This window comes from Lycium ferocissimum, chromosome 4 (genome assembly GCF_029784015.1).
Source record: "Lycium ferocissimum isolate CSIRO_LF1 chromosome 4, AGI_CSIRO_Lferr_CH_V1, whole genome shotgun sequence".
NCBI classification, from domain to species: Eukaryota; Viridiplantae; Streptophyta; class Magnoliopsida; order Solanales; family Solanaceae; genus Lycium; species Lycium ferocissimum.
Genome location: NC_081345.1, coordinates 60,204,593 through 60,214,907, shown reverse-complemented (window position 1 = coordinate 60,214,907; position 10,315 = coordinate 60,204,593). Strand labels below are relative to the sequence as shown.

Below are 10,315 nucleotides of genomic sequence, written 5' to 3'. Positions count from 1 at the left end.
TCTATTCCATACAAGAGCATCTAACTAGAATCTACAAGTCTGGAATATTAATAATACATAAAGTCTGAGTATGCCTCGGAATAGAAAATAAGACATAAATAAAGAAGAGTCTTCAAGGCGGTGGATGTCTTGTGCTCACCCTGTAGACTCTAAGCAACTCTCGGAGCAACAATCAGCCACAAGAAATAGAGGTAGATCCAACATGGAATTCTGCATTGATAAAAGAATGCAGCAAGTGCAGGTCAGCACAAAACTATAGTACTGATAGGTATCATAGGCCGATTAAGTTTAGCTAACATAATCCAGACAATAAAGTAAGATAAGTAAATAAATCAACAAGTATAAGTCAACACAAGCCAGAACAAAGTACACGTCATCACCTAGGTTATAACATCTAAACCCAAATATGCCAAGTCTCAATATATCCAATCCGAATCCAAATAACACAAGTAAATCACCAGATCATCACAATATAAGCCATGATGCAATGCAATGCAATAATGTATGAATGCAAATGCAATGCAATGCTGCGTACACATATACTCTGGACGAAAGTATCGACGTCTCAGTAGCACAACCCATGGGGGACTCGCGAAGTCCATGTACCACTCGTTCCGAATCTTTTACCAACGGTCGAACGAGACTCTGGATCTTTGCCCACGGAGGTCGTCATCAGTACAACCCATTAGGGACCCGCGGTGTCCATGTACCACTCATTTCGGATCTTTGCCCAACGGTCGAACGAGTCTCCGAATCTTTGCCCACGAAAGATCTTTATCAAATCATATCATATATTAACACATCACCCGGAACCATTTCCTATCGGGCATTTAAAACATTTTCTCTTATAGATACCATAAGTCTCTCATAAATTAGTTCCAAACCATTTCCATCATATATGAATGTATGAATTCATAATGTTAAGTCAAAGCAATAATGCCAACGAATATGCTATGGAAGCCACAACACTATAAGCCCTATCAAGACTTATATAAATCAACTCAATAGTAAGTATGATCTCATCATCAACGTGATCCGATCAATATCACAAGTATCAAGCATGGGTGCGCCAACAATACCATGAAAAGGCTACACAAGCCATATAGAACTCTATCCTCATTTCAAACGTCAACAAGTAAGATACTACAATATCATAAAAAGGTATAACAATAGTCTCCAATATCTACTATCACCACGTGGCATCAAGCCAACAACAATAGAACAAATCAAGTAACAACACAATGGGGGGCCAGCCCCAATCGCACAACAGGGCCCAACATAAGACAATATCCAACCTAACTTCATACCCGAAGGTTTACATGCTTTCTCTGAAAATATCATCTAAATATATGCTTCGCTAAACGAAGTCTCACCATAGGGTAAGCCGTAACTTACCTAGAAGGCCGAACAACAATAACACCAACAATCACTCCTTACCCTTTCCTTTTCGCTGAGCCTCGAAAACAAGAAAGTCTAAGCATATTTGAACCATGGAATTAGAATCAAGAAGAACATCATAACCAACCTTACTTCTGTCAAGACCCAAATCCCTAACCTATGGAATAGGGTTTATGAATTAGAAGGGTGAAATTAGGGATCTAAAGGTCCCAACATGAAATTAAAACTCTAGATAATTAATTCTCATCATCAGCAAGCTAGAATAATCAACAATTCACTCTAATTCGGATTCTAGGCAAAACCCCCAAATTTGGGTATAAACCCTAAATTTGAAATTCACAAATTAGCCTCTAATTAGGAAGAAGTTATGAAATAAGGGTTCTAATCATCAATTCAATGCTTATTGAAGCTAACCCAACCAACAAATCATGATTTAGAAGCCTAGATAAAATATCCATTAAACCCACTTTAATCTTCCATTACTTAATGAACTAACAAGAGAAGGGATTCTAAGATGATTAGGAATAATGGAATAGCAAAGAGATTAGAAGGACTTACCACGAATAATCTTCTCCAAGAATACTCTCGAATTGTTCCCAAGAGCTCAATTTTCGGAATAGAAATAAATGAGGGACTAAGGGCTTTTAACACTTTGTCACGCCCCAAAACCCACCCTAGGTATAACAGGCATCCGATGCTATGAACAACACCGGAAGCACCTTATAAAATCAATAAACGTCTAATCTCTTTTGAAAATCTTTTAATAAATACGAAAACCAGTCATTAATAAATTGGATAAAATAACGATCATACTTTGATATATCCAGCGGAAGTCAAATCAGAAACTTAGTAAATAAATATGGCAAAATACCCAACGAGTCACACAGGACTCCAAAACACTACCTACATTCTGATAACTATGTATGGAGCTTCTAAGATAATAAAGAGTGTCTAAAAACATCAGGACACAGCCCGAAACTAAAATACGAAAAGTAAAGATAGAATGGTGCCCCACGAACAATCATGTGGTCTCACCGAATAGTCTCGAAAGCAGCAAGTTCTCTTAACTCGTAGGCGTATCGTGAACCTGCTCCTCAATGATACTAAACATACCATCAAAAACAATAATAGTATGCCTGAGTACAGGGTACTCAGTGAGTGTCAAAAGGGCAATAGTTAATAAAAACCAAAGTAAAGTAGTAAAATCAATACAATGATATCAAAAGAAACAGTTCGAACTCCAGGGATTAAGTAAGCCAGTAAACTAGGGAAATTACCAATAAGAGTCAACATACTGGAATATATCAAGTTCCACTTATGTTACCGTTCACATCATTCAGTATTTCATTTACGAACTCAAGGTTTCCACAAGCAACTCACAAGCGACAACGATACAAAACAAGCCACTCACAGGCAAATCAATCAGTCGATACTCAAGACAGAAACCACGAAGCTAATCGTCCTCCGGACTAGCACGACAATAGATACTCCGGCTAGAAAGCACGGAGGTCAATCATCCTACGGATTGACACAGAATTGATGCTACGGGAAGCAACGGAGGTCAATCATCATCTGGACTGACACAGCAATAGATACTCTGGGCTAAGAAGCAATGGAGGTCAATCATCCTCTGGACTGACATAGCAATACTCGTATTGATACGTTAGGATCCATAACTGCTAATCATCCTCTGGACTAGCACAGCTTGACCATACAGGCCCAAAGACAAACAAAATATAAATCATGGCATATTACCGAATCATCAATCATGGCTTAGAGCCGAATCTCACTTCTCAAGTCATCATCTCAAAATAGAGGCATTTCAAGTCATAACCGATTTAGAATCGTATTCAAATCTCTTATTCAATTTCAAGTTCAAGAAACCCATTCAACAACAAAACAAGTTTAAGGTCCAACCTTTAGAAAAAATATTTCAATCATCCAATAATGGGAAAAGCGAGTTTCACAAAGTAGTATTGTTCATATAAGGTTCGATGCGGGCTTCACCCTACACACACATGACCTTGTCTAAAAGAAATCATCTTTAATTCCAAAAGAACTTCCACCAAACAAGAGTTATAACTTATACAAAAAATCAAGAAAGGATTCTCAAATACAAATCATGCTTTAACAATATAAACGTACTTCAAAAGTAGACATACTTGAAAAGACAATTTTTGAAATATAAACATACCTCAAATCCCGCTCAAACATAATTCCCAAGGTTCTACAATCACACTACAATGGTTTTAGGTGAGAAAGATTAGAGCTTTAATCTAATTCTAACCATATACCCCCTTTATAGAAAAACTAGGGTTTTCATGATTAGAACGTGTTCTTGAACACTTCATGAATTAATCATGGATTCTAATCCCATAGGATAGATAACCTACACTAGTCTAACCCTTTCAATAACATAAGAAGAGTCAAGGATCATACCTTATTGAAGGAATCTCAACGTCTCCAAACGTCCCTTTCTTCTTCTCTTTCTTGGGTTTCAAGAATCTAGGGTTTTTGGAAGATGAACTAGTGTTAATTTGATGCTAGATTGATGAAGTAATGATGGGAATTGATCAAGAACTTACCTTATATGTTTTGGGGAAACCCTAGGGTTCTTTCCTCTAAAAAATTAGCCAAAATGAAGTGGGAGTGGGTATAACGAAGTTAGGCTTTTATAAAATTTGGGAAAGATCGCTACAGGCATAAAATGGCCTGGTGCGTCTCCCGGGGCGTCGCCCAGGGTGGTACACATAGTGAATCTATTTCGACGACATCAAAATTTTGAATTTTCTGAAAATTTGGCCTGCGGCGCCGCCTAGGGCCCCGCCCAAGGTGCCGCGCAAGCCTAATATTTACACTACACAGACAATGTTCAGTAAAATTGAAATAACTCCTAGCACAGAGCTCCGTTGGAGTTGTGAGACATACCGTTGGAAAGGATTTTCAAAGATCTACAACTTTCATTGAGGAAGTGCTCCCAAATTCCAAACATATTTTCCCGAAACTAGCTTCGAAATCAGACCTACTGAAATTTAGACGAGTTTGAGAACTCTTACGAACTTCACTATTTGGGTTGACTTCAAAATGACTCCTTATCACCCAAATTCATCCCAAATGGATTAATATATCTAAAATACCATCTTATTACTAGTTTTACACTTTCACACCTAACCCAAATTTACGGGGTGTTACACACTTCATTTAATGAATTCACTGCCCGTCACCCGCTTCCGCGACAAGATGGCCGCTCTAGCGGCGCTGCCCCAACTGTCATGCCCAAATGGTACAGACCGCTTCAGCGGCAGGGTGACCGCTATAGCGGTACCGCTGCCGCGGTGCTGCAAAAGCAAGCACCAGACACCAGAAAAATTCCCAAGTTTCACAACTTAACCCGAATTTCCGACTAACTCCCGAGGCCATTTACTCACAAACTATAAACACAGACACACATAAAAACACGCTACGAACGCACCCGTGGCCTTGGAGTTCCCAACGGAGGTCTTGTTGACCGAGTCAACCCCCGATACTTTAATTCCAACTTCCCAACCCAAGTCCCAAGATGTATCCGAGTGCATTGGAAACCGAACCAGATATACACACAAGTTTTAAAAGACCAGCCGAACCTCTCGGAATCGATGGATTTTCAAAAAAGGTTCGTTTATCCAAAAGTCAACTTTGAGTCAACTCTTTTTCGCTTAAAGCCAATTTTCCCCAAAAAGTCACCAAAATCAACCCCGAACACCTCGTGAAGCGTGTCAACGGTCCCCTCAGGGCAAAAGTGAGCTAACCAAGCTCGGGAAAGGGTCAAAAGGATTGGAAATGCAATAACGAACCGACGTTGACCGAGATCAACTTCAAGACACCCCAAAGCCAAAATTCCTACCAAAGGTCTAAAATATACCCGAATCCCTCGGGAGCGGAACTACTACCCAACTAAGTCATAAATGACAATCCAGACCTAATGGAATCAACGAAACTTTAAAAAAGACTCATGTGCCACCAACCCATCCCTTAAGAATGTCCAAAAAGACTTTTTTCTTCCCCAAAACTCACCAAAAGGCCTAGGGAATCGACCATCCATCCCCGCAAGTCAAATATATCATAAAGAAGCTAAGGGAAGGGTCATTTTTCATAAAAGAGGTAAAAATCACAAAACGACCAAACGGGTCGTTACAATAGGTCCCATCATTACTTGTTATTTTTTGGGTTATGACTCAAGATCTTGAACCCGGGCCTCGGGGATTAGATTGTGCTTAGTATAGGAATACGCCTACCGGCGTTTCTTTCTCGTTATACAGAAATTATGCATGCATTCTTGTTAATTCTAATTCCATAAGAATAAAAGTGTTAGATTTACTTGAATAGGCGAGTAGGTACTCAAAAGATTCATCTGAGCAAAATTAACCACGTGAGTAATATAGCAGTTAAATCAAGTAGTTATTCAGGTGAATACCTTGACTAAGTTGATAGTTTTTCCATAACCCTGGAATCTCTCATCTCATTGATTGCTACTGTAAATTTGCATAATGTTTTTTATGTGATCTTTTATTGTTGATACTCATTTTATAATTTTCGCAGTAGTTACAATAATTCATCAATACTTCTGGAAAAATCTGCTTGAACAAATAGTTGGTAATAGTTTGATCTAGACAATAGTTGATAACAAGTCCTCGCGGTAACGATACTTCACTTATCATTATTTGCCGAAGCCGTATACTTGTGTGTGCCTTTGGAGCCAACAATCTTATAAACAAGAGCAATAAAAGTTATAAAAAAATTTGGAAGAGTAAGAAAAACAATTAAGGAATAAAGAAAAAATGAAAACTAGAATAGAGAATGATATTTAAGAGAGAGTTGCCTTTTATTTTTTGTAGAAAAAAGATAAAATTGTCGTAATTTACATGCTAGCTGAGATCTCTATAATTAGACAGTCAATTAGAGAGATCTCAAATGATTCTTTGTTTAAACATGATTAGTTCCTTTTAAAGTTTTTCGATGGAGGCTATAGTGTTATATATTGACCAACTTAAAGAAAGTTGAATTATAGCATAATATTCATATAGAATATACTACAATGAGATTATATAATCACTTTATTAAGAAGCTCTGGGCTCTAGTTTATCCCTTGATATTTCAGATCTAGTACTTGCATTATGAAACATAATTATTTAACCAAGCATACGTGTTGGTCAACACTTTTTGCTATTAATATAATCCCCTTTTGTAACTATAATATTTAATTTTTGGAGACAAGTAGTCGCAGGCGTCGACTAACCTACTTCTCGCAAGTTGGTCAAATTGAGACAACAAAATAGCGTCAAGCTAGCTATATTGTCAAGTTCTTGGAATGAAATTTAATCTAAGAAAAACAGGTTCTATCTAGGGCGGTAATCAACTAATAATAAACTTCTTCATGTATTTCGTGTCCACTTGTAGCGACTATGCTCGTCAGAACCACTTCACAGTTTTTGATTCTGATTGAACTACAAAATAGAATTATATTGAGGGAAATTGATCTTTTTCAAATGGCCATCTTGTTAACCTTGTCACTTGAATGTTTAATTCTTTTTCTACTCTTCTAGTCAACAATTTGCTAACCCTAAATTATAAATACCTTGATCAGGCAGTCTAAAACCTTATTCTATTATTCTATTTTAATGGAAAGAATTAAAAAAATTTGACGCCTCTTAATTTGTAGAAAAAGTTGCTCGAAAGTTTAATGATATCGGTGAAAATCTGTTACATAATAAATTTATGTTCAACTCTTTTGTCGCTCTTTAGTTCTCAATCATTCCCCTAATGTAAGAGAAAGGCAAAAAGAAACAAATAAGCTCCTTGGATCATGAAAGGAGTTCCTCCTTTGCATAATTTTCTAATATCCTTCGTGTTACACCCCGTAGTTTCGTATGTTGAGATTTGAGTTACCATTCAGGAGGTATGTGAGCTTATATGTGTTTAACTTATGGTTATAAGGGTTTAAGTGCATATAGTAAGTTATGGAAGGATTGAAGGGCAGGTGAATTAAGGAAATTAAATTTGTTGGAACTTGGAATAGAATATGAGGGGTAATTTGGCCCAACTTGGAGAAAGAATATCTTTTAGTAGATGAGGTGTTTTGAAGCAAAGTAAAATCCTAAAATAAAGTTCGTCGTGTCTAGTTTCCAGCGCAACAAACCGCTCGCCGATACGGCATCGAAGTAGAAAATTATGGACGTTACAAGTTAGGCAGATAGAGCAGAAACGCTGCTACAGTAACCGGGCTGCTACAACACGACTTGCTACAGTACTGCTACAGTGACCCCGACCCGAATTTGACCCACTATTTAAGGATCAAATCTGATACTAAACCTCATTTTTCAGCCAAGAACATTCCAAATATTTCCCAAATTCTCTAGAAAACTCTCCCAACTTCCGTCCACTAGATTTTAACGCAAATTAAGTGAAATCCCCGAATTTAAGTTCGGACAACACATAGTTGCGATTAAAATATCGAATTGCGGCGAAACTTGACTTGGATTCAAGATGGTAATCAAAGATATTGCAATTTTAGCAGGTGAAAGGTATGAATCTTTCCTTATTAGTATTGATTTAAGCTTATCTATGGAGGAAAAGTTACTAAATGAGCGTATAAGGAATTTATGAGTTGAGAAATTGGATAAAATATCGTGTGGGATGTTTATGGAATATTTTGGTGTTGATAATATTGTTGTTGATGTTGGTATTGTTGTTATTGGTTGCTGAATTGAGATTTTGGGCTAGATATACAAACAGGGGAGATCTTTGCCGAAATTTCGGCAGATTCTAGAAAGATTTATTTGGAGGCTTAGGATAAGTATATAAAAACGGGCCTAAGAATAGTATAAATGGTTTTATATGTAGATTACGAGACTATGAATGATCTTATGTAGATGGCAAGGCAAGAAGTAAGTTGGAAAGTGAAATGTAAGCTTCCTGGTATGTAAGGCAAACCTTTCATCTTTTGGCATGATCCTTGTTGTCATTCATTCTACATGTACCCCATATGATCCATTCTTAGACAAGTAAGGTCTAAATGTTTCTTGTGATGGCTTATTGACATTGTACTCCTATTCTGTTCCGAAGGGAACACCCATAAGGTGCCAAGTTGAGTTGTGTATATGGTTCTACTAACGATTTCGAGGAAATGAGTTTTATACTAAAGGAAACATAAAGTTTGATTTTCAAAACCACTCTGAAGGGGGTGTGATTTTACTATTTCATTTCATTTACGATTTATGTTTACGTTCCATAGTATCATCTCTTTGTATTGATATTTGTGGATTGAGTTTGTGTTGACATGATTATGATATTAAGCCGGAAGCGGTACGCTAGAAGGGGCCATCATTATTAAGACGAAATTTGCCCCGAAGGCCATCATTATTAAGCGAGCGGGCTGCGAAGGGCCATCATTATTATGCGAAGCGGCCGTCGAAGGACTATTGTGATGCTAGCCGGAAGCGGCCGTCCGAAGGACCATTCGTTAACATGTCGGAAGCGTACATGTGTGTTGATTGCATTATTTACTTAAAGATTGTGTTGAGACTTCGTGTGCATATTTATGTTTCTTCCATGAAGGGGTGCAGGTGTTGAGTTAGATTGTGATTTTTCTCTCTAAGTCAAATTATGATTATGACTTGTTACCACCTTACATACTCGCACATTGTCCGTACCGACGTCCTTTTCGCTCGGGGACGTTGCGTTCATGCCCGGACCCCGCATTGTTTAGACGGCAAAGTTAAGTGTGTATCTAAGATGCTTGGACGTCGGTATTTGGGATTGGCAAGTTCCATCTCATTCGGGAGCGTGTCTTTGAGTCATGTATAGATATGTATGATTATAGGTATGAGCCCCGTCTCGACTCATAATGTTCGGTTTACTTCATAGAGACTTACGAACGGTGTCTGTGGTATGTTTGTCAAAATGTCGACAAAGTGATGTCAGTTGAGTCAGTTGTGTACTTTAAAAGAGTATGTATTTTAGATGATTTCTATTTGGAAAAGTTTTATGTTCTTAAAAGTTTTTGAGATGGTAGGTTTTGATAGAACGAATGTCTGAGGGTTCGCTCGACTCTGATGAGAGTCGGGTGCCCGTCATTCCCTATCAGGATTGGGGTGTGACAAATTGGTATCAGAGTTGTTCGTCCTAGGGATTGTACGCAAAGTCGTGTCAAAGAGAGTCTTGTTTATGGTGTGAAGCGCGCCACATTTATAAACGAGGCTACAGGACATCTAGGATGGCTATCTTTCTTTCTTATCTTAGATCGTGCCGTAGAGCTATGTCATAGGTTACGAAATCCCTGGTCCTAACCCTATATGTTTTGATTATTGATAAGTGATTGCTTGCTTGGTTTTAAGGTTACTAGTAAGGATTGATGCTCGTATCAGAAAGGTATGTTTTCCGTCTATTGGTGTTGATATATGAGAAGAATTTGGTATATCTGAACTATAGATCGTTTGTATTTTCGCAGTTGCCCTGTGAGGCATTGGACTTACTTTCTGATCTGTGTGCAGGTTTGGGATAGTAAGAATTACAAGGGAAGCTCTGTTAAAAATCACTCAAAGCTAAATCATGTGAGTATGTGTACATTGTAGAAGTAAGGAAATGGGAAATCAAGCGACAGATGGTAAGTGAAATATGTTGAATTAATACTTATGAACTGCTCTAGAAGGAACTCTTAGATGGCTCAGTTGAGATTAAGGGGATTCAGATGGGTTATATTAAAGACTTTATAGGAATGAGACTTGTTGCGATTAAAGAAAATTGATAAACAAGTAAGATATCCTGAATGATCTGCAAGGAAGGTGATCAATAGTACAATTTGAGGTTTTATAGAAACAAGTGAGTAAAGTATTGCGAGTCATATGAAGACAATAAGGTAGTAAATTATCGAAAGGACTAG

At 37.7% G+C, this 10,315-nt stretch overlaps 1 long non-coding RNA gene across 1 annotated transcript; it reads right to left on the bottom strand.

Annotated features, from left to right (window-relative positions):
- Nucleotides 1-3,307: 3,307 nt before the first annotated feature.
- Nucleotides 3,308-4,010, bottom strand: LOC132054903 (uncharacterized). The gene is made up of 3 exons (XR_009414401.1): nucleotides 3,984-4,010; nucleotides 3,838-3,903; nucleotides 3,308-3,636 (listed from the first exon to the last, which is right to left on the bottom strand). It is a non-coding gene; the product is annotated as an uncharacterized LOC132054903 (long non-coding RNA).
- Between the last annotated feature and the right edge of the window lie 6,305 nt (nucleotides 4,011-10,315).